Consider the following 26,035-nt stretch of genomic DNA (forward strand, 5'->3'; position numbering starts at 1 on the left):
TGTTTTTTCAATAGGAAGAGGGTCATGTGACACATCAAACTTATTGGGAATTTCACAAGAAAAACAATGGTGTACTTGGTTTTAACGTAACTTTATTCTTTCATGAGTTATTTACAAGTTTCTGACCACTTTAAAATGTGTTCAATGTGCTGCCCATTGTGTTGGATTGTCAATGCAACCCTCTTCTCCCACTCTTCACACACTGATAGCAACACCGCAGGAGAAATGCTAGCACAGGCTTCCAGTATCCGTAGTTTCAGGTGATGCACATCTCGTATCTTCACAGCATAGACAATTGCCTTCAGATGACCCCAAAGATAAAAGTCCTATTGAAAAAACTAAAGTTGGATTCAAAATGTCCGACTTCAAAATGGCCGCCATGGTCACCACCCATCTTGAAAAGTTTCCCCCCTCACATATACTAATGTGCCACAAACAGGAAGTTAATATCACCAACCATTCCCATTTTATTAAGGTGTATCCATATAAATGGCCCACCCTGTATATTCTACTTACATATATATTTGTAAGGTTTGTACAGGTGAAATCAATCAATATTACCACTCAGTGCGCTCTTAACAGTCCACCAACTTGAAAACAATAATTTTTAGAAAGATTATTTAACATTTTCCTTCTGAGAACAGAAGTGTTTGCTGATTATCTGCTACTGCCACTAAGTTTCCTCAGTTTCAGGAACAGTAAGCTGTTGACAGCAGCCTGAAGTCATGCTGAGACCTCCTGCTGGGAGAGAGGCAGATAGGGCTAAGTTATATACTTTCAAGCAACTTCACTACAATACATTTACCAGTGAAATAAATATAAATAAATATAAAAAATATATGCTGATTATTGGGGCTGTGAGAAGTTAGAGGTCCCCCAACTCTCTTGCTATACAGTATAAGTATACAGAGAGCATCTTATAAATAATGTAGATAAACTAAATGGATTTTAAAGCAAAGATGTGCATCAGAAAAAAATGCATAAATTCCAATATTCACTGCTCAAGAGTCTTCTATCTAGCTACCATGACAAACAGGACGCGATGTGCTAACAACAATGATTACAGTGAAGTACCTGCTTGTTAGGGCTGCCTGTAAATAGTAGTTTGTATTTCTAACATACTGTCTGGGAGATGTAGCATGATAACTTTTATGGCAAAAAACATTAAGAATCTTCAAGATGAAATGACAGGGTTTAACACTCTAAATATATCACATATGTGCTGCCCTGTGTAATTTCTTCAGTGGTGCTTTGAATGCAGTCATTTTAACTAACATCTTTGCCTATATAATATACTGAAAAGCTTGATATCATGTATTATATGAAAACTCACAAAGATACACGTCTAGTATAATTGACATTAAAATTTGAACTCTCAGTGACTCAGTGGCAAAAAAAAATCACTTGGCGGTAATAACAATGTAACATTTAATATATTACAATATTTAATTTGTAAGATTTTTGGGAATTTTTAAGTTTTGCCCATAGTTTTGCCCCTTTCTCACCTCCTATGTCTTATATATTAGGAGGTCCACTTATGTAGCACCACTCTGTTCTGAGGTATGTTGGACTGGCCAGAAGCTTTCTGTGTATAGTTCTAATAAAATGGGAATGTAAGAGAAATGTAAAATGTACAGTTTTACTCATTAAATATATATTTAGGAATGACATGCTATGCCAGATCAAATTTTATATAATTAGTAATTCTTATAATCAGACTCAGACTGGCCCACAGGGGGACAGGTGAATCCTAAGCCCCTAAGCAAGGTGGACCCCTTGACTTCCACCCCTCACAACTGGCACATAACACAGTATACTTACTGCACTACATATAGATAGGTAGAGAACAGCACCTCAACCTGCCTAAGTTCATATTAAAAATTGGCTCAAAAATCAAAGAAACTGCCCGGTTTTTCTTATAGAGGTGTTTGTGTGGCTGAGATGACTTCTAGGTACAGAGACAGGACAGCAGGACAGTGTCCACCTTTCCCAGAGACCTGCCATCTCAATGTTGCTGCAAGGACACTATAATCAATCATCTTGCAGCGTCATCCTGCATTATAGGCAGTGTCGGACAACCCAGTTCGACACTGCCTATAATTCATGACAAATTGTAAAGGACTTGGGTAGTAAAATGAGCTATTGCAAATAGAGCCAGACAGCTGCTATAAAGTCAAATAAGATCTTGGGCTGCATTAATAAATACCTACATGCTCATTACAGGACACAGTTTTACTATACAAAATCCCTTAGTCAGATTCACCCATGGAATAATGGGTAGATGTACTAATAAGTGTTGATCAAGCACCATAGTGCTCGGGGGCTCGGGCTGAACACATCGGGATGCTACCGAGCACCTGAATATAATAGAAGTCAATGGGAGAACCCGAGTATTAAACCAGGCACCCCCTGCTCTGAAGAGGGGAGGGTGTCTGGTTCATAGGAAAAGGTCTGAAATTGATGGAAACACCACTGAAATGGTTCAGCAACAGCATGGGGAGGATGTCTGGATGCATCTAGGACTTGCTGCTGGGAACGATGTTGTCCGAGTAGTACGCCACTTTTACAGACTGACAATAATACGCACAAAACCAAAGATAAAATCGATTTTAGAAGAAAAATTGTTAGGAAACATCCTTTCCTATATATTTACTTGTAAATAAAGTGCAAGTGCTGCCAAAAATTACAAGGAAGAGGCACTCCGATACAACCTGTATATCACATAAAGGAGGGCCTCATTCACATTGTGGTACAATTGTTCATGTATTGGGACTCCTACACTCATAAAGCCTATGCACTAAGTGAAAGGGCTGCCAAAAATGACAAGGAACCGGCACTCCAAAACACCCTTTGTTACACATAAAGGAGGGCATCATACACAGCCTTGAAAAATTATGATTAATGGCCTGCAGATGACCCTCAAAAACATTTGGAGCAAGGGCCTGCTGATCTGACCATCTAAAACATTATGGGTGAGGGCCTGCCGCTGCTTTGGTGACTCTAGGTAACCTGGGGCCGATTTCACGTCCACGTGACGGCGACAATCCATTCGGATGTCTGGCCTATCAACTTTCAAAGTTATTGTCAGCGCAAACCATGATGACTAAGGGTAACGGGGAATCAGGGTTCGATTCTGGAAAAGGAGCCTGAGAAACAGCTACGGCTACCACATCCAAGCAAGGCAGCATGCGCAAATTACCTATTTGGCATAATTAGGTGAGGGCCTGCAGGTGATCTGACCCTGTAAAAGATTTTAGGTGCTGGCTTGCAGGTGAGCTGACCCTGTAAAAGATTTAAGGCGCGGGCCTGCTGGTGAGCTGACCCTGTAAAAGATTGTAGCTGAGGGCCTGCTGGTGAACTGACCCTGCAAAAAATTATATGCGAGCTGACCCTGTAAAAGATTTTAGATGCGGGCCTGCAGGTGATCTGACCCTGTAAAAGATTTTAGGTGCTGGCTTGCAGGTGAGCTGACCCTGTAAAAGATTTAAGGCGCGGGCCTGCTGGTGAGCTGACCCTGTAAAAGATTGTAGCTGAGGGCCTGCTGGTGAACTGACCCTGCAAAAAATTATATGCGAGCTGACCCTGTAAAAGATTTTAGATGCGGGCCTGCTGGTAAGCTGAGCCTATAAACGATTTTAGGTGCGGGCCTGCTGGTGAGCTGAGCCTCTAAAAGGTTGTAGGTGAAAGCCTGCAGGTGAGCTGACCCTCTAAAACATTACATGCGAGGGCCTTAAGGTGAATGACCCTGTAACAGATTTTAGGTGGAGGCCTGCTGGTTAGCTGACCCTGTAAAACATTATATGTGAGGGCATGCTGGTGAGCTGACCCTCTAAAACATTATATGCGAGGGCCTGCTGGTGAGCTGACCCTGTAAAACATTATATGCAAGCGCCTGCTGGTGAGCTGACCATCTAAAAAATTATATGCGAGGGCCTGCTGGTGAGCTGACCCTGTAAAAGATTTTAGATGCGGGCCTGCTGGTGAGCTGACCCTGTAAAATATTTTCCCTTTTTGAATATTAGCACCACATTTGCTATGTGCCAATTCTGTGGAACTCTCCCTGTCAGTATAGAGTCCTTAAATATCAGAAATAAGGGTCTGGCTATGACATTACTTAATTCTCTTAGGATACGGGGTGTATGCCATCAGGTCCTGGCGATTTGTCTATTTTAATGTTTTTATTAATTTTCTTTATTTATTGCCAAGAACTTGTTTCCTTTATGAGATGTACATGTTTCAGTTTCCCAGTCTATAACTGGGTAGTTGAAGTCCCCTATAATAACGACCTCATTATGATTTGCCTCCTCGTCTATCTAGTTTAGTAGTACATTTTCTGTGGACTCTGGTATATTAGGTGGTTTATAATAAACTCCTATTAGTAATTTATTATTGTTTTTGCTTCCATGTATTCCTACCCACAGTGACTCCACATGTTCATGTCTCTCACTTATATCTTCTCGGACTGTGGGCTTTAGACAGGACTTTATATAAAGGCAGACCCCTCCCCCTCTCCAGTGTTGGCGATCCTTTCTAAACAGACTATAACCCTGTACATTAACAGCCTAGTCATAACTATCATCCAGCCATGTCTCAGTTATTCCCACTATGTCATAGTCCTCCTCACACATCACTAATTCCAGTTTCCCAGTTTTATTAGTCAGGCTTCTGGCATTAGTATACATACATTTAGGAGGTTTATGTATATTTTTTACCATACACCTTTCCTTCTGAACTGTTCTAGTCCCTTTTTCCATTCCTCCCCCAGTTCCATTACCTTGCCCCAGGTCTCTATCTGCACTATCTTCCCCCCCTATAATGTAATTACACTCCTAACGTAAAATAAGAATTAGGTTCATACTGCATTTGGCGACTACATTAAGTGGAGCAGTTTGAGATGTTCTGCAAAATGTATGTCCCAAAATATGCATCTATATGTTAACATAATTCCATATGTTGATGGACATTGACTCCATTGAAAAAGAATACCTCGCTGTGTACTTTTTAAAAAGTATGGTTCATTATATGTTTAAATCTAGTTACTATAAAGATAGATATACCAATGTATACCAGCCAAACTTATATGTTTGGCTAAAGATAAATCTAGAAGCACTTTAAATGTATTAATCAGAAGAACTTCCTTGCTTATAAGCTGAATGTCACGGTGCGGTTCACCGTAATGTGGTTTGCCGTGCAGGCTGACTGCACGCCTTTTGCGTACTGGCTGCAGTTGATTCCATGTAGGCTGGTTGCTTTTGGCTACGTGCTGGCTGCGGTATCTAGTGTGAACCTGCCTGTGTGTGTGAGTACCCCCTTTGGCTGTATCATCTCCCTGTGGGTATGTCAGGTTGGTTGCGCTCTTGTGTACTGGCTGCGGGTTTCCATGAATGCTGATTGCTAGTGGCAACGTCCTGTATCGCAGCTTGGAATGCTGTGGTTTCTGGTTACTCCTGACCTGATTTGGTACCTCCCTGTTTGGTTCTTATGGGGTTAACATCCCCTGGTTGGTTCCTGGGTGTGTCCTTTCAGGTGCTCTCGTTAGGCTGCTATTTCTGCCTTTGAGCATAGAGTGTTGAGGTCAGTCTGTTCTGTCTTGTCTTGTGGGTGTTTTACCCTACTGCTCTGTGTAGTCTGTTTGTCTACATTTGTCTTGCCAGGTTTTGCCCTTTGCTGCTGACCCAAGGGGTCCTACCATCTACACCTTCGTGTGTTCTGACTGGTTCTGTATTGTTGTCTTCTGGCCCTGTACCTTGCTTTGTATCTGTCTTGTATCTGTACAGCCTAGCAGAGCTTATCTACGTCTGATCTATGTCCTGTATCTGTATAGCCTAGTAGAGCTTATCTGCATATGATCTATGTTCCTGTATCTGTATAGCCTAGCAGAGCTTATCTGCGTCTGATCTATGTTCCTGTTATTGTCTGTCTGGCAGTCCTTAATGTTTCTGGTGTTCCGTTCTTGTCTGTCCATGTCCGCCTTCGGAAGAGGGTTCCTGTGTTCCCCGGAGGGGGAATGCCCATTCTCTGTCTAAGTGCAGCTCTGCCTGGGACTGCTTAGCTTCTATTGCTTGCAGCACAGGTAACTGCTTCTGTCTCTGCTCTGCCTGTTCTGTGCAGCTCTTCCTGGGGCCGCCTTGCTTCTACTGCTTGGGGCGCAGGTACCTGCTTGTGCCTCTGTTCCGTTCTTCCTGCCTGTCTGTGTACTCAATGTACAGTTGGTACCTTTTCTAGTATCTCCTTGCCACCTGATCCTGCTGCCACTGACTCGGTTTACGCTCTGAAGTAGCCCCTGACAACTACCTAAGCCTATCCTCACCATCTAAAGGCTCTAGTAAAGACCAGTTAGCTGCTTAGTTACGCCCCTCCAGAGTATTGCTAGTCAGTGGCGCAGTGGGTTCACACCCACTAATCCGTTTCAGTACATTGAGGTCTTCTGTTATAGTCATTATCACGTGTCTTGGTTCCTTTGCTATAGTTATGTGTTCCGTGGTCCTTGGCCTGTTTGCCTTGGGACATCTGGCTTGTGACACTGAACAAAATGTCCAACAGTGTTGTGAAGCTAGGCTCAATCAATCTCTGATAAAAAGTTGTATAACTTTTAAATATACTTTATATTTCAGTTCCCTTCCAGTTTACTAATATATTGTTTGCTGTCATTGACTTATTTCCATTTGGCTACTTTTAGCCTGCAGTTTATTATGCATCAGTCTAGTCAATTACTGTATTTGTGAGACAGACACAGGAGCACGAATCTACAATATCTCCCATCTAATGTTCCACTTGCACTGGCATATTAAAACCAGTCAGGATAAGTACTATACATACAAACTGTTAAAATTAGTGAGCAATCAAAACTTATTTAAAAGCTGAATAACTTTAATTATACAAATGTGTTCACTGTTATTTTAGCTCACATTTGATTAGGAATTCCAATTTGTCATGATAAAAATTCAATGCACTTCAAAGGTTGCAATTCACATCATGTAGAGGGGAGGGTGATATTTAAATATATATATGTATATTAGTGACGATCGAGCATGCTCGGCTGAAAACCGTTCGGCTCGAGCATCTCGATGCTCGGCACATGGCGGTATTTGGCCGAATTTTGGCTCAAGCGCAATGCTTTGGCTCAAGCGCAATGCTCAAGTCTCCGCCCCCCACGTTTATTGGCTGCTAAGCAGCCAATAAACGTGCAGGTAAGTACTGCCCTCACTGTAATGCCGTAGCCATGTTGGCTGCTGGCATTACAATGATTGGCTGGCCGGAACGCTTCATCGGCTATATAGCACCCGATGACGCATGTTCGGCTCATTCTTAGTCAGGGAGAGCTGTGCTGAGGAAGGGACAGAGAGTGTAGGGAGTGATATAAGAATATTTTTACCAACAAAACTTTTCAGAGACCCAAAAGTCCTTTTAAGGACTATTGTGTGTGGCAGCAATCTATATTTTTAGTGCAACCTGCGCTAAATTGCTAAAACTTTACAGACCCAAAAGTCCTTCTAAGGACAATTGTGTGTGGCAGCAATATCTATTTTTAGCGCATCCTCCGCTAAATAGCGTAAATAATTAAGCCAATGCAGACAGCGACATTAGCTGCGCCATATCTCCAGTGTAAATTGCGTGCATCCAAAAAAAAAATCTGTGACATCTAGTGTACTTTTTTCGTAGACGGTGTCCGCTGCGGACAGTGACATTAGCTGCGCCACATCTCCAGTGTAAAGTGTGCGCATCAAAAAATTATCTGTGACATACAGTGTACTTTTTCAATAGATGGTGTCCGCTTCTGACAGTGACATAACCAGTGCAACATCTGCAGTGTAACGTGTGTGATTAAAAAATGTATCTGTAACATACAGTGCACTTTTTCCGTAGACGGTGTCTGCTGCGGACACTGACATTACCAGGGCCACATCTCTAGTGTAACGTGTGCGCTTCAAAAATTTATCTGTGACATACAGTGTACTTTTTCAATAGACGGTGTCTGCTTCTGACAGTGACATTATCAGGGCCAAATCTACAGTGTATTGTGTGCACTTCAAAAATGTTTCTGTGACATACAGTAGAAAGAGAGAATCCAGCTTCTTGTGGAGTAAAAAGTAGTTCTTTATTGGCTCATCGTATAAAATCCACCAAAATCACAGGAAAAAGGTGCATAGTAACATGTTTCGGGCTACAGAATCCAGTCCTTCATCAATTGGATATTCTATTAGGCCCAGTTCTGGCATTTTTTCCGTGCTTCGTGGATTAAAGTCAGAGGTGAGAGCTGCAGCCATTTCTATCATTGTTCTGTGACATACAGTGTACTTTTTTGCTTAGACGCTGCGGACCTTGACATTACCGGTGGTACCTCTCCTGTATAACGTTTCCTCATCACAAATACCTGTGACATTCCCTGAAATTTTTCATTAGCCGTTGGTGACAGCATTGACATTATCTGGGGGATATCTCCTATGTGACATTTCCACATCCCAAATACCATTTTAAATTTGTTTGCGCATACACTTCCAAATCCTACACTACTGTACGTGTGACATACTTTCAATCATATATAACATTTAATATGAAGAAGGCGAGCAGTAAGGGACGGGGTAGTGGCCGTAATGCTGATGGTGTGGTGAAACTGTGCCTGCTGCCAGAGCACAAGAAAAACTAGCTTCATGTCCCAGTTTGCAGGGCAGCGCAGGACACCACTTTTGAAGTCAGACCAGTGCAACCAGGTGGTCGGTTGGATTGCAGCAGATAATACTTCCAGTCGGTTAAGCACCACCCTGTCTTCTACCAAGTCCAGTCTCAGTAGCCAAGAGTCTGCTCAACCCAATCCTCACCCTGATCCTCCTTCCTCCCACCATGGAGAGTCTGGGCAAACAAGTGATCCCACACTCGGATATTCCGGGGAGATCTTTTCAGCGCCATTCCTTGATTTGGCCCTCTCGCCAAGCATACTTGAAGAGGGACAGATCTTGTGCCCTGATTCCCAAACTCCTGAGCATCCACAATCACAAGAAGATGACAGTGGGAAACAGCAACTACTGTTTACTGAGGTGGATGATGATGAGACACAGTTGCCAATAACTCAACAGCAATTACTGTCTCAAGAGGCTGATGAAGAGGATGAGATACAGTTGTCAATCACTGAGGTAGTAGATAGGTCAACAAGTCAGGAGGATGAGCAGAGTGAGGAAGTGGAAGAGGAGGTGGTGGAGGATGAAGTCACTGACCCAACCTGGGAAGATGGAAAGCCGAGCGATGACAGCAGTACAGAGGGGGAGGGATCTGCTGTACCGCAACAGGCTGGAAGAGGCAGTGGGATGGAAAAACGGAAAAGGCGGGCCGAACCAAACAGGCCCGCAACTGTTCCACGGAGCACTCCTTGCCAAGGAGTAGATGTTCCGCAGTATGTCGCTTTTTTGAGGAAAGTGTGGACAACAAAAGAATTGTAATTTGCAACCTATGTCATACAAAAAGGAGCAGGGACATGAACAATAGCAACCTCACTACCACCAGCATGATTCTCCACATGGCATGCAGGCACCCTAGTTGGTGGGCAGAACTCCTGGATCCACAATCTGTGTCTGCGGGTCCTCCACCACTGCCCGGATGTCTCCTGCCCTGCACCTGGACCTTCGCAAGCACCATCAGCGACCACATCTACTTCTGTGTCCCAGCGCAGCGTTCAAATGTCCTTACCCCAGGCATTTGAATGCTAGCACAAATACCCAGCCACCCTCCCACAGGCCATAGCACTAAATGCTCAGCTTTCCAAATTACTGGCCCTGGAAATGTTGCCATTTAGGCTTTTAGACACTGAGGCCTTCCGCAGCTTGATTTTGGCGGCCGTCCCCCGTTACGCAGTACCCAGCAGCCACTATTTTTCAAGGTGTGCCATGCCAGTCTTACACCAACATGTGTCCCGTAACATCACACGTGCCCTGATCAACGCAGTTACTGGGAAGGTCCATGTAACGGACCGTTTCAGCAGACAAGGGGTTAAAATCCGTTTAGGCGATAAGCCCCTTTCTGAGAGACAGGCACAGCTACTGCAGAACACCAACTCCCGAACTGGATACAAAGTAGCACTCCAAACTGGAACCTCACGAATAGCTGCTAGCAGACGAACAGGGATCAGCTTACACTTCTGGCAATCGGTCTTCTAACAGCATACAGTGAATCCCCCCAATAACGAGACAAGGCTCCGTGTTGAGGGTCAAGCAGTGGTCTGACTGTACTTCACGTACAGCCTCTTTTATTCATAAACCACAAACATAGTACTGCCCACAGGGGTTTGAAATACAACCAATCAGTAATTTACAACACATACAATGTAACTACAGCAACAAATCATTCACGCCCCCAGAGGACCAGAATGAAGACTGTGACATAGGACAAATACAACATATCCCCACAATGCATCATGGTCTCCTCCTCTCTGTCCCGGAGACAACCTGAGGAGCAATCCAATTATCTCTGAGGACAAAGGGAGATCGCCAATACACATGTGAGGACAACAGAACAGACATCACCATTTAAACACACAATGGGACAATGGCACAATAGAAACACACCCAGCATTTCCTCCCAAGCTGACAAGTTACACTTATTATAAATTGTTACAACTTTGTGAGTTTACATTGGCCATACATATAACTTACATCAATTTAAACAGTATAACGTGGGGACAAACCTATCCAAAATTCACTTGAATCGGTTCAGGGGTTTAAAAGTTAGTATATGGCCCATAATCCTGGGGCAAGAGGCCAGCAGCCAGTCCTCTCCAAAACCCAGTGGCGAGGTCGGTTTCGCCACACATCTCCCCCCCCCCAGGGAAGACTAACCAGATACCTGACCTCACGCCGGTCGGTACCTGAGTTAGTCTGGCAGCCCACCCACAACCAAATACTGGACCTGTTGACTTTAGTAGCCTGTCTCTGTCCAGTGAGTCCACCAAGGTTATGTTGATAGCTGGTACTCTCGGTCTCTGTGCTGCTCCCTGGCTTGGAGTGGAGGTTGCTTTGTGGGCAGGTATCAGCGGTACTCTGCCCTGGTGCCAGCGCTACCACGGAAGAAGCCTGGTTGGAGCCTGGTTGTTGGAGGGGGAGACCGACTGTCTCTACCCCCTGTGCTGTAAGTGCAGAGACCACGGTCCCATCTGCACTGTTTTGGGGCTTACTGTCTCCCCCTGGTGCGTTAAGCTGACGCTGGGGAGAGGGGGTAACAAGCTCCTCTCCCATACATACTTCCAGCCGCTGGGGAGGGCGACCGACCGTCTCCGCTCCCAATACAGTGTCCTGTTGCTGGGGAAAGGAGACTGGGCTCTCTATTCCCTGCTGGACACTCTGCCGCTGGGGGACAGGACCGACTGTCTCTGCCCCCTGTAACTCCGCCTGCCGCTGGGGAATGGAGACTGGGCTCCCAATTCCCAAAAATTCATGCTGCTGCTGGGGGGCAGGAACAACTACCTCTGCCCCCTGTAACTCAGCCTGCCGCTGAGGAGGGAGGACGCTGCTCTCCTCTCCCTGCATTTCACACTGCCTTCCCGGCATATCACTCTGCTGCTGGGGGGCAGGAACAACTACCTCTGCCCCCTGTAACTCAGCCTGCCGCTGGGGAGGGAGGACGCTGCTCTCCTCTCCCTGCACTTCACACTGCCGCTGGGGAATGGAGACTGGGTTTGTCACCTTACTGTCCTGCTGAGCCTTCTCACTGGCGTGGAACAGCTGCTGGTAGCCCTGTTCCAGCTCCATCTCCCGGGTCACCAGGTCCTGCTCAATCTCCTGAGTGTCGTCCCAGTCATACCTGCTCTCCCTCCATTCCAAGAGATCATGGAACCGGGCTTGTGTAGGGCTCCCAAACTCCAGCTCTGAAAAAGTCTCCCATAACAAGCCAGGACCATCAAACTCCTCTCCCTCCGGCTTGTCATGCTCAGCTGTCCTGGATAGGTACTGTGCCCCATACCACCAGAGCGCCTGGTAGGCATCTTCCAGCCACAGCTCCCGCCATGCTAGGAGTTCCAATTCCTTTACCCATTCCTCCCGGGGCTGCTCTCCCAGGAAGGGCATCCGCAGGGCTACTCGCTTCTGCAACCGCTGGTCTTCCGTGGGGAGTCTCTCGTCCTGCATATACTCCACAATACCCAGTACCTGGTACCAGATGCCTTTGCGGACTGCATCTCGGTCATCCATGACACCCTCATCGTACTCCACTGCTGTTTCCATTCTGGTGCTGTCAGGGTCGCTGTACTGGGACATGCGTTGCCCTCAAATTGTAATTCCAGGGAATGATGGTTCTTTGTAGCTGTCCTTCTGGGCTGTGGGAACGATCCCGCTGCTTGCCACCAATGTAACGGACCGTTTCAGCAGACAAGGGGTTAAAATCCGTTTAGGCGATAAGCCCCTTTCTGAGAGACAGGCACAGCTACTGCAGGATACACCAAACTCCCGAACTGGATACAAAATCGCACTCCAAACTGGAACCTCACCAATAGCTGCTAGCAGACGAACAGGGATCAGCTTACACTTCTGGCAATCGGTCCTCTAACAGCATACAGTGAATCCCCCCAATAACGAGACAAGGCTCCGTGTTGAGGGTCAAACAGTGGTCTGACTGTACTTCACGTACAGCCTCTTTTATTCATAAACCACAAACATAGTACTGCCCACAGGGGTTTGAAATACAACCAATCAGTAATTTACAACACATACAATGTAACTACAGCAACCAATCATTCACGCCCCCAGAGGACCAGAATGAAGACTGTGACATAGGACAAATACAACATATCCCCACAATGCATCATGGTCTCCTCCTCTCTGTCCCGGAGACAACCTGAGGAGCAATCCAATTATCTCTGAGGACAAAGGGAGATCGCCAATACACATGTGAGGACAACAGAACAGACATCACCATTTAAACACACAATGGGACAATGGCACAATAGAAACACACCCAGCATTTCCTCCCAAGCTGACAAGTTACACTTATTATAAATTGTTACAACTTTGTGAGTTTACATTGGCCATACATATAACTTACATCAATTTAAACAGTATAACGTGGGGACAAACCTATCCAAAATTCACTTGAATCGGTTCAGGGGTTTAAAAGTTAGTATATGGCCCATAATCCTGGGGCAAGAGGCCAGCAGCCAGTCCTCTCCAGTGGCGAGGTTGGTTTCGCCACAGTCCACTTAACCACGGACACATGGACAAGTACATTCAGCCAGGGACGCTACAGTTCCCTGATAGAAATGTCACGAACATAAAATTTTCCGTTCGCGAACGGCAAATGCTGATTTCCGCAAATGTTCGCGAACGGGCGAAACGGCCGAACCGCCATAGACTTCAATAGACAGGCAAATTTTAAAACCCACAGGGACTCTTTCTGGCCAAAATAGTGATGGAAAAATTGTTTCAAGGGGACTAAAACCTGGACTGTGGCATGCCGGAGGGGGATCCATGGCAAAACTCCCATGGAAAATTACGTAGTTGACGCAGAGTGTGGTAAGTTAAATTTGCAATGCGATTATAACTTAGATCTGAGTTCCTAATGGTTGTATTGCTAGAATTGACGAATATAGCACTATATTCTTAATCTTCGTTATATTCTAACAATACAACCATTAGGAACTCAGATCTAAGTTGTAATCGTAATGCGATTAATATGGGGTGACACCATTTTCTACCACACCGGGTGACACCAGCCATAGCAACGCCAACCATTAGGAACCCAGCTCTAAGTTGAATTCGCAAATTCTTAGTCAAATTTGTGACACTGCAGCTTCCGAATGAATCTAAAATGGATGCTGTCCAGGAGGTGGGAGGGTCTGGGAGGGAGGGTATGATGCTGATTGGCTGGAATGTGTCTGCTGACTGTGAGGTACAGGGTCAAAGTTTACACAATGATGACGAATAGGGGGCGGACCGAACATCGCATATGTTCGCCAGCCGCGGCGAACGCGAACAAGCGATGTTCGCCGGGAACTATTCGCCGGCGAATAGTTCGGGACATCTCTATTCCCTGACGGCACACTGGGTGAATGTTGTGTAGGCCGGGAGCGAGTCGTACCCTGGGATGGAACAGGTGCTACTGACGCCAAGGATTGCGTGCCCTACGTCGATCAGGGTTTCCGCCAGTACCTACGTTAGTGGCTCCAAACCCCACTTCTCCTCCTCCGACTCCTCCTTCACATCCACCTCCGAATTATCCGCGTAAAGCACCAGTCATTCATAAGTCAGTAGCTAAAAGCAGTGCAGCACTGCAGTGGGGAAGCGGCAACAGGCCGAGCTGAAGCTGATATGCTTAGGGGACAAACAGCACACTGCCTCAGAGCTGTGGCAGGGGATAAGAGTTCAGTCTGAGATGTGGCTCTCGCCACTCAACCTACAACCAGGCATAGTTGTGTCTGATAATGGCTGTAACTTGGTGGCGGCTTGGAGCTCGGCAAGCTCACACAAATCCCATGCCTAGCCCACATCTTAAACTTAGTGGTTTCTCAAAACCTACCCCAATTTTCCTGAGCTACTGGTGAAGGTGCGCCGCATGTGTGTGCACATTTCCTAAAGTCATTAACATCTTCAGACGATCTGTCATGGTTGCAGCAGCTCTTGAAATTGCCAGCTCAATGGCTGTTGTGCTATGTGAGCACGTGCTGGAACTCCATGTTCCACATGTTGGCCAGGCTTTGTGAGCAGCAGAGGGCAGTATTGGAATACCAGCTGCAACATGGTCGTCGCCTTTCCAGTCAGCTTCTGCAATTCATAAGTGAGGAATGGGATGGATGTCTGACTTCTGTGAGGTTTTAAGAAACTTTGAGGAATCAATACAGATGGTGAGCGGCGATAACGCTTTTATCAGCGTAACCATCCTACTTCTGTGTCTACTCAAACGCTCGCTGCTCACAATTAAGGACGACGCTTTGCATGTCAAACAGGTGGAAATGGGAGAAGACATTAAACAGGGTGATAGCCATACCACCCTCAGTTCTGCTTCTCAGCACGAATTGGACGATGAAGAGGAGGAGAAGGAGACGGTCGCCTCCGCTACAGAGGGTAGTATCCATGGAAGTTTAATTCCATCTGTTCAGCGTCGGTGGGCAGAAGAAGAGGATGAGGAGATTGAGAGTGATCCTCCTGTTGACAACAACGAAATCTTGCCTGTTAGTACTCTGGCACACTTGGCTGACTTCATGTTAGACTGACTTTCCAGCGACCCGTGCGTTATACGCATTTTAGACAACACGGATTACTGGTTGTTCACACTTCTCGACCCCCGCTACAAAGAGAACTTCTCATCTCTCATTCCTCTGGTGGAGAGGATGAACAAAACGGTTCAATACCAGAAGATCCTTGTTGAAAAATTGCTCCAAAAATTTCCACCTGACAACGCTTGCGGCAGAGTCCGTAGTTCCTTGGCCAACCGAGGAGGGATGACAAGGGGAACACACAGCAGTTCCAACAGAGGCAGGGCAACACTCTCCAAAGCCTGGGACAGTTCATGACACCGCGCCAGCACCCTCACAAATTTTGGAAGATGGTGAAGGATGGTGAAGTAGTACTTAGCAGACCATGTCAGCATCCTCAATGATCCCTCAATGCCTTACAACTACTGAGTTTCCAAGCTGGACACGTGGCATGAACTGGCGCTCTACGCCTTGGAGGTGCTGGCCTGCCTTGCCACCAGCATTTTGTCTGAGCGGGTATTTAGTGCTGCTGGTGGCATTATAACAGATAAGCATATCGGCCTGTTAACTGAAAATGCTGACAGGTTAACTTTTATAAAAATGAACAAGGCCTGGATTGACTATGACTTCTCGACTCCACCAGAGGAAAGCTAATGAACATAAAGGCACTTTAAATGTGTTGTTTATAATGTACTGAATACACTGTATTCCCATGCACCCCTTCCACCACAAACAAGGGAATATGGTTGAATCTTCCTTTTCTCCTCCTCCTCCTCCTCCTCTTCCATCATATTGACATGCTTATTTGTTGCATATAAAGCCTTCGCATATATGCCCTTCACACATAATGTTTTGCAGGGTCAGCTCCGCTGCAGGCGCTCGCATATAATTTTTTAGAGGGTCAGCTCACCAGCAGGCCTTCATCTACAATCTTTTACAGGGTCAGCTCACCAGCAGGCCCTTGCATATGATTTTTAGAGGGTCAGCTCACCAGCTGGCCCGCACCTAAAATCTTTTACAGGGTCAGCTCACCAGCAGGCCCTCGCATATAATTTTTTACAGGGTCAGCCCACCAGCAGGCCCTCACCTACAATCTTTTACAGGGTCAGCTCACCAGCAGGACTGCACCTAAAATCTTTTACAGGGTCAGCTCACAAGCAGGCCCTCGCATATAATGTTTTACCGGGTCAGCTCACCAGCAGGCCCTTGCATATAATTTTTTAGAGGATCAGCTCACCAGCAGGCCTTCACCTACAATCTTTTACAGGGTCATCTCATCTGACGGCCTTCGCATATAATGTTTTAGAAGGTTAGCTCACCTGCAGGCACTCACCTACAACCTTTTGGAGGGTCAGCCCACCAGAAGGCCCGCACCAAAAATATTTTACAGGGTCAGCTCACCAGCAGGCCCGCACCTCAAATCTTTTACAGGGTCAGCTCACCAGCAGGCCTTTACCTACAATCTTTTACAGGGTCATCTCACCTGAAGGCCTTCGCATATAATGTTTCAGAAGGTCAGTTCACCTGCAGGCCCTCGTATAGAATGTTTTACAGGGTCAGCTCAGCAGCAGGCCCTCGCATATAATTTTTTACAGGGTCAGCTCACCAGCAGGTCTTCACTTAGAATCTTTTATAGGGTCAGCTCACCCGTAGACCTGCAGGTGTTGCAACAGGACAATGACCCAAAGCATAGAAGTAAATCAACAACAGAATGGCTTAAACAGAAGAAAATACCCCTTCTGGAGTGGCCCAGTCAGAGTCCTGACCTAAACTCGATTGAGATGCTGTGGCATGACCTCAAGAAAGCAATTCACACCAGACATCCCAATAATATTGCTGAACTGAAACAGTTCTGTAAAGAGGAATGGTCAAGAATTACGTCCTGACCGTTGTGCACGTCTGATCTGCAACTACAGGAAACGTTTGGTTGAAGTTATTGCTGCCAAAAGAGGTTCAACCAGTTATTAAATCCAAGGGTTCACATACTTTTTTCACCTGCATTGTGAATGTTTACTTGGTGTGTTCAATAAAAACATGGTAACATTTAATTATTTGTGTGTTATTAGTTTAAGCAGACTGTGATTGTCTATTGTTGTGACTTAGATGAAGATCAGATCAGATGTTATGATCAATTTGTGCAGCAATCCATATAATTCCAAATGGTTCACATACCTCAGGCACTGTATTTACAGGACCGGAAGTATGCGGTCACTTCATAGGCGGTAGGATCAAATCGATCCTCCACCTGTAACACGCGCCAGGACGCGTGAGCTGGTGCGGAAACGTCATATCACCGTGCCAGTCCATGTGGACTTGTCTGCAGGCATGCGCGCACGCCTGCAGCGCGAAATGCTCGGGAGTGAGCGCCGCCGGGTTTAAACAACCCGGCAGTGCTGCGCTCTGGGGGGAAGATGGACCTAGCAGAGAGAAGTTAATCCAAGCAGCCCCAAGTGAGAATTAACCCCTAAGGACTCATTCACCCCTGGATAATGAGCATATACCCCTGGACTGGCTGAGTAACCCTTTACCCCCCTAGACCAACGAGGCATTAAACCCCATGTTCCTATTTAACCCATGTATACCCCTGCATTTCCCCTGCCATTAACCCATGCAATTCCTGCCCATTAACCCTTGCATTCCCATTTGCCCCAGCATTAACCCCTGAAATCTACTCTGCCTATATCCCTGGCCTGCATATATTAATCTTTTCAGTGCCTCAATAACCCCTGATTCATTATCCCTACCATTAACTCTTTGTTAACCCCTAATCCCTGCAATATCCTGTAGGGACAGTGTGTAGCCAGGTGGGTGGGCGCTGCTAATTACGTGTGTGAATAAGGGTCCATTCACACATCCATGGTGTATTGCGGATACGCAATACACCCAGCCAGCACTCCCCATTGAACTGCCTATTCATGAATATTAAAATTTATATTAACCCAAATTATTAATAATTAATATTTTCTTTAACACTTCACAACCAGTGGGTGGTCACACATAGACACGTATTGGATCTCATGACATAGTATTGTGAAATCACATTTTTATCTAAAGCTATTCATCTTGCACCAACCATCTTAGGATAGGATGAGCCAAGAGGAAAAGGACACATCTGTACAATGGTTAATTGGAGTGTAAGCAGAGAGTTGATAGCATGGGCAGCACAGTTTACTATATTCCCTTCACAACTGTCACTATAGAGCACATGCACAGCTGGACTTCAGAAACTGGGCTTGCAGCGATCACCTTTAATATAATGAGATATATCAATTTTATTTTTAGATTTTTTTGTGGTTTGTTTTACTATGTTTTGCCATTGCCCAAGCAAGGGATGAATCTTTTATTTTTATTTTATAGAAACTTGTTCTCCTCATTTATAGATGCATGTGGCTCACCCCATCAGTCTTAGATTTATCTGCAGGTCAATTCATCTTGACATGAAAAGCACTCAGAATTCAACATGTGGCTCAACTTGCCCACAAAACCAACATTATCATAGAGAAGATTTTTTTTAAATATGTAGTACAGCTTATCCAATCTAATCATGTTTCAGTTGTAGCAGCAAAGATTTTTTTTTTCTGTAAGCAGTATTTTTGACTGCAATTTCACTAGTAATGAACTACCCTTTATCAACAAGAACATATCTACATCTCCTGTTATCTCAGTGGGTCCTTGGAAAGAAGCCTGCTTAGCAGTGGCACTGAGCTGCAACTGAACCTAAAAACTTAAGACAATTTTTTACTGAACAGTTATATTAGTTATATCTTTAAGGTTGCATTGATGATACAAACAGTGCTTCACATTCTGGTGGGTCTGTGGGTAGTGTTGAGCGATGGTGCTTACGTGCACCATCGCCCATCCTCAGGAAGGTCTGACCAGGGGGACTCACGCTCCATCAACTTGTCTGGAGTCTCTGATGAGCAGTTTTTTCTTCAGCCGCATATTGAAGAAACCACCCATCTGCAGCAGCATGACATGTCACCCTTTATCCAAGATTCCCTGAACAACTGGGCATGCAAACTTGAATTGTAGCCGCAGCTAGCCAAGTTTGCCATGGTCATTCTATCCTGCCTGGCCAGTAGTTTGGCATCAGAGCAGATGTTCAGTGCAGCAGGGGGCATAGTTACCACTTACAGAACTTGCCTTTCCTCCCAAAATGCTAAGAGACTAACCTTCATAAAGATAAATCAGGTGAGGATCAACCAGGATTTCCAGACTAGAGATGTCCCGAACTATTCGCCGGCGAACATTGCTTGTTCGCGTTCACCGCACCGGGCGAACATATGCGATGTTCGGTCCGCCCCCTATACGTCATTATTGAGCAAACTTTGACCCTGTACCTCACAGTCAGCAGACACATTCCAGCCAATCAGCATACCCTCCCTCCCAGACCCTCCCACCTCCTATCAAAAAGCAAGGCCAGCATCCATCTTAGATTCATTCTGAAGCTGCAGTGTTAGTTAGAGCAGGGAGAGTGCTACTGCTGCTGAATTAATAGGGAAATCATTAGCTAGGCCAGTGTTCTGTGTCCACTCCAGTCCTCAAAGACTCACCTGCTGTAAGGACAGCGTCCTGACAGCACCCCAAAAAGCCCTTTTTAGGGCTGGTACTCATATCGGGTGGCACAGTACCTTGCAGATAAAAAAAGTCATTTATTTTTTTCTCTGTAATATTATTGCAGTTGCCTGCCAGTGAATGTCAGGCCCACAGACTGTACTGTGCCCACTGCCCACCACTCATATAGGGTGGCACAGCACCTTGCAGATAAAAAAGACATTAATTTTTTTCTCTGCAATATAATTGCAGTTGCCTGCCAGTGTGTGTCAGGCCCATAGACTGTACTGTGCCCACTACCCACCACTCATATCGGGTGGCACAGTACCTTGCAGATAAAAAAAGTCATTTAATTTTTACCCTTTAATATAATTGCAGTTGCCTGCCAGTGTCTGTCAGGCCCACTGACTGTACTGTGCCCACTGCCAGTGCCCACCACTCATATCGGGTGGCACAGTACCTTGCAGATAAAAAAGTCATTTAATTTTTTCTCTGTAATATAATTGCAGTTGCCTGCCAGTGTGTGTCAGGCCCACAGACTGTACTGTGCCTACTACCCACCACTCATATAGGGTGACACAGCACCTTGCAGATAAAAAAAAGTCATTTAAATTATCCTCTGTAATATAATTGCAGTTGCCTGCCAGTTAGTGTCAGGCCCACAGACTGTACTGTGCCCACTGCCCACCACTCATATAGGGTGGCACAGCACCTTGCAGATAAAAAAGTCATTAAATTTTTTCTCTGTAATATAATTGCAGTTGCCTGCCAGTGTGTGTCACGCCCACTGACTGTACTGTGCCCACTGCCAGTGCCCACCACTCATATCGGGTGGCACAGTACCTTGCAGATAAAAAAGTCATTTATTTTTTTCTCTGCAATATAATTGCAGGTGCCTGCCAGTGAGTGTCAGGCCCACAGACTGTACTGTGCCCACTGCCCACCACTCATATCAGGTGGCACAGTACCTTGCACGCATAGTACCACTAATCTAAAAAAAAATGACAGGCAGAGGGAGGCCACCCCACAGGGGCCGTTGTGGTGCTGTGATTTCCTTTGGCCCTAGAATAATGCCCAGTGTTCAGAGGCCACGTACCCTGAACTCGAAAAATTCTGAGGACATAGTTGACTGGCTTACGCAGGACACCCAATATTCTACAGCTTCCGCTCGGAACCTTGACGCACCATCCTCCTCCAGCTCAGCTTCGGGCACCTTTCAAGTTACCACTCGCCCGCCCGCCGCCACCACCAACACTAGCACCACAGCCGCTTCACTTGATCTGTCAGAGGAGCTATTTACACATCAGTTTAAAGAAATGAGTGATGCGCAACCATTATTGCCAGAGGATGTAGATAACAGGGATATGTCTCAGTCAGGCAGCATTACACACATGGACGTACGGTGTGATGATGATGATGTTGTACCCGCTGCTGCTTCCTTTGCTGAGTTGTCAGATACAAGTGAAGCGGTTGATGATGACGATGTGTCCGTGGATGTCACGTGGGTGCCCGCTCGAAGAGAATAAGAACAGGGGGAAAGTTCAGATGGGGAGTCAGAGAGGAGGAGGAGACGAGTTGGAAGCAGGGGGAGGTCGTCACAAGGAGCTAGTGGCACAGTCAGACAGCATGTATCGGCACCCGGGGTCAGCCAGACAGAACGCCAATCAACGCATGCTGTTGCCACCACCAGAATGCCGTCATTGCAAAGCTCAGCAGTGTGGCATTTTTTTTGTGTGTCTGCCTCTGATAACAGCGATGCAATTTGCAACCTGTGCCAAAAGAAACTGAGTCGTGTGAAGTCCAACACCCACCTAGGTACAAATGCTTTGCAAAGGCACATGATCTCACATCACAAACGCCTATGGGATGAACACATGATGAGTACAAGCAGCACACAAACTCAAAGCCACCATCCTCATCCTGGTCCAGCATCTTCATCCACGTCAACCACTGCTGTCCTCCTTGCCCCCTCTCAACCACCTGCCACTCCGCCTCTCACCTTCAGCAGTTCCTGCTCATCTGCCCACAGTCAGGTGTCTGTCAAGGAAATGTTTGAGCGTAAGAAGCCAATGTCACAGAGTCACCCCCTTGCCCGGCGTCTGACAGCTGGCTTGTAGGAACCCTTAGCCCGCCAGCTTTTACCATACAAGCTGGTGGAGTCTGAGGCCTTCAAAAAATTTGTAGCTATTGGGACTCCGCAGTGGAAGGTACCCAGCCGAATTTTTCTTTCACAAAAGGCAATCCCCAACCTGTACTATATTGTGGAAAAGGAAGTCATGGCATGTCTGGCACACAGTGTTGGGGCAAGGGTCCATCTGACCACTGATACCTGGTCTGTAAAGCATGGTCAGGGCAGGTATATCACGTACACTGCACATTGGGTAAACCTGCTGACGGCTGCCAAGCATGGAATGCTTGGCTCTGCAGAGGAGTTGGTGACACCGCCACGACTTGCAGGCAGGCCTGCTGCCACCTCCTCTACTCCTCCTACTCCATCCTCTTCGCTAACCTCCTCGGCTGAGTCCTCTTCTGCTGCTGCGTCTTGCTCCACATCAACTGCACCCACCCAGCTCCCCAGGGGCTATTCCACATCCCGGATATGACAGTGTCACGCTGTCTTGGGGTTGACTTGCCTGAAAGCAGAGAGTCACACTGGACCAGCACTCCTGTCCGCCCTGAACGCACAGGTGGATCAGTGGCTGACCTCGCACCAACTAGAGATCGGCAAAGTGGTGTGTGACAACGGAAGCAATTTGTTGGCGGCATTGAATTTGGGCAAGTTGACACATGTGCCGTGCATGGCACATGTGTTGAATCTGATCGTACAACGCTTTGTGCATAAGTACCCAGGCTTACAGGACGTCCTCAAGAAGGCCAGGAAGGTGTGTGGCCATTTCAGGCATTTCTACACGTCCATGGCGCACTTTTCCGATATTCAGCGGCGAAACAACATGCCAGTGAGGCGTTTTATTTGCGACATACTGACACAGAATTCAACACTCCTAAGGTTCGACTGCCTGCTCCAACAAGAAAAAGCCGTCAACGAGTATTTGTATGACCGGGGTGCTAGGACAGCCTCTGCAGAGCTGGGTATTTTTTTGCCACGTTACTGGACGCTCATGCGCAATGCCTGTAGGCTCATGCATCCTTTTGAGGAGGTGACAAACCTAGTCAGTCGCACCGAAGGCACCATCAGTGACATCATCCCATTTGTTTTCTTCCTGGAGCGTGCCCTGCGAAGAGTGCTGGATCAGGCCGTAGATGAGCGTGAAGAGGAAGAATTGTGGTCACCATCACCACCAGAAACAGCCTTATCATCATCGCTTGCTGGACCTGCGGCAATGCTGGAAGAGGAGTCTGAGGAAGAAGAGTCAGAGGAGGAATGTCGCTTTGAGGAGGAGGAAGACCAACCACAGCAGGCATCCCAGGGTGCTCGTTGTCACCTATCTGGTACTAATGGTGTTGTACGTGGCTGGGGGAAAGAACAGACCTTCAATGAGATCAGTGAGGATGAGGAACGGGACAAGAGTAGCTCGGCATCCAACCTTGTGCAAATGGGGTCTTTCATGCTGTCATGCCTGTTGAGGGACCCTCGTATAAAAAGGCTGAAGGAGAACGACCTGTACTGGGTGGCCACGCTACTAGACCCCCGGTATAAGCAGAAAGTGGCTGAAATGTTACCGAATTACCAGAAAGAAAGGATGCAGCAGTTCCAAAACAAGTTAAAAAGTATGCTTTACACAGCGTATAAGTTTGATGTCACAGCACAACAGGAATCTAACAGGGGAAGAGGTGAAAGTAATCCTCCTCCTACCACGACCACGCCGGCAAGGACAGGAGGCTTTACAGACGTGTTGTTGATGGAGGACATGCAGAGCTTTTTAAGTCCTACTCATCGCCACAGCCCTTCGGGGTCCACCCTCAGAGAACGACTCGACCGACAGGTAGCAGACTACCTCGCCTTAACTGCAGATATCGACACTCCGAGGAGCGATGAACCCCTTGACTACTGGGTGTGCAGGCTTGACCTGTGGCCTGAGCTATTCCAATTTGCGATAGAACTTCTGGCCTGCCCCGCTTCAAGTGTCCTGTCAGAAAGGACCTTCAGCGCAGCAGGAGGTATTGTCACTGAGAAGAGAAGTCACCTAGGTCAAAAAAGTCTAGATTACCTCACCTTTATTAAGATAAATGAGGCATGGATCCCGAAGGGACTGACAGTGGCGGATGCATTTGACTAAAAAAGGCCTGACGAGATGCCTTGGGCTAAAAATGGTCCACACGCTGCTGTATTTAATTTCTGCATGCCGGATGACTTGCGTCACTTCTCTGCCACCAACTAGGGTTCAAGCTGCAATGTTTTAGTGCACTTTCTGCCTGGAAAACAGGCTGCAACAATACCTGATTTTTCAGGCATGTGTACATGCCTAATTTTTCTGGCCTCTGGTGCTGCACTGTGGCTGCAAAAACAAAACAAAAAAAAGGCACATACATGTGTCAATTCCCCTTCCTGATCGTTACATTGTTGTGGTGAAAGGGCTTGCTTATCACAATGAAGCGATCACCTCTATGAGTGTGTTGGCAATGTTGGCACACCCCAGATGATAAGATCGTTGCTTCATTGTGAACAGACCAAAAGCGATCGGCTGGATAATTTTGCATAGAAAAAACATAAATTTTCTTTGTGATCATCTAAGGTGATCATTAAAGCCTACTAGGCCAACAATGGGCCCACACTGCAGAATCATTGTTTTCTGGGTCACTTAACTGTCACTGAACTACCTCAGCACGACCATAGGCTTTGAAAAACCGCCATCGCCTGCAATCTCCCAAACGTACGCACGAGCACAGTCATCACTACACCAAGATTGACGCATAGAGGAATAAAATTTATGTCATGAGTGTGTCAACTATTGACAACTCTTTGCGGTTGTCTAAAATCTATTCGATACACGTCCCCTGATAGGGGACGTAACAGGGATTAAACTGATAAGGATAGTACTACTTAACACACCACTCATATAGGGTGGCACAGTACATTGCACGGCGCTCGCGCAGTGCCCCAAATTGGAAGTAAGAGGACCGACCAACCATCTTTTTCCATCTCCCGGTTCCTAGAATCTATTCCATACACCGGCCCCTGATAGGGGACGTAACAGGGATTAAACTGATAGGAATAGTACTACTTAACACACCACTCATATAGGGTGGCACAGTACATTGCACGGCGCACGCGCAGTGCCCCAAATTGGAAGTAAGAGGACCGACCAACCATCTTTTTCCATCTCCCGGTTCCTAAAATCTATTCCATACACTGTCCCCTGATAGGGGACAAAACAGAGATTAAACTGTTAAGAACAGATTTTTTGTTAATAAAAAAAAAAGAGGACAGCCAACATCATCGACCTCACCCCATATGTGTTTTTTCTGGAGCGTGCCCTGCGAAGAGTGCTGGATCAGGCCGTAGATGAGCATGAAGAGGAAGAGTTGTGGTCACCATCACCACTAGAAGCAGCCTTGTCGTCGTCGATTGCTGGACCTGCGGCAACGCAGAGAGAGGAGTCTGAAGAAGAGGAGTCAGAGGAGGAAGGTGGCTTTGAGGAGGTGGAAGACCAACCACAGCAGGCGTCCCAGGGAGCTTGTTGTCACCTTTCGGGGACCCTTGGTGTTGTACGTGGCTGGGTGGAGGAAGAGACCTTCAATGACGTCAGTGAGGACAATGAACGGGACATGGCTAGCTTGGTATCCAACCTTGTGCAAATGGGGTGTTTGCAGTTGTGCAAATGGGCTGTTTGGGGTTGTTTGCGGTGCGTTAAACGGGGACTTTGGTCTGTCAGAGTTTGGTCTGTCACTGTGAAGCGGGCGTAACCCTTACACTACCTGATCGATACAACATCATACCTGATCGTATACACACACTGGATGTTTTAAAGCACGTTATTCCAAACAATTTAGGAATGTTAGGTGATTTATGCCCTTTATGGATTAAAACCCGACTCTGCGTCAACTACGTAATTTTCCATGGGAGTTTTGCCATGGATCCCCCTCGGGCATGCCACAGTCCAGGTGTTAGTCCCCTTGAAACAACTTTTACATCACTATTGTGGCCAGATCGAGTCATTGTGGGTTTTAAAATTTGCCTGCCTATTGAAGGCTATGGCAAATTTTATGTTCGCGACATCTCTATTCCAGACACCGGTGCAACAGAATAGATCATTCTGCCACTTATTATCATACTGTAGCGTGCTGCCACATCGCAATATTCTGCAATATTCTAGGCATGTAGCAAGAGGTTTGGCCGGCACACGCTGAGGT

General features: G+C 46.4%; 1 protein-coding gene and 1 pseudogene across 1 annotated transcript in view; both read right to left on the reverse strand.

Annotated features, from left to right (window-relative positions):
• LOC120993822 (autism susceptibility gene 2 protein-like) overlaps positions 1-26,035 on the reverse strand; it is a 396,608-nt gene that overhangs the window by 233,388 nt on the left and 137,185 nt on the right. The window lies entirely within an intron of this gene.
• LOC120996730 lies at positions 24,931-25,109 on the reverse strand (annotated as a pseudogene).

Source organism: Bufo bufo, chromosome 3 (assembly GCF_905171765.1).
Source record: "Bufo bufo chromosome 3, aBufBuf1.1, whole genome shotgun sequence".
NCBI lineage: Eukaryota > Metazoa > Chordata > Amphibia > Anura > Bufonidae > Bufo > Bufo bufo.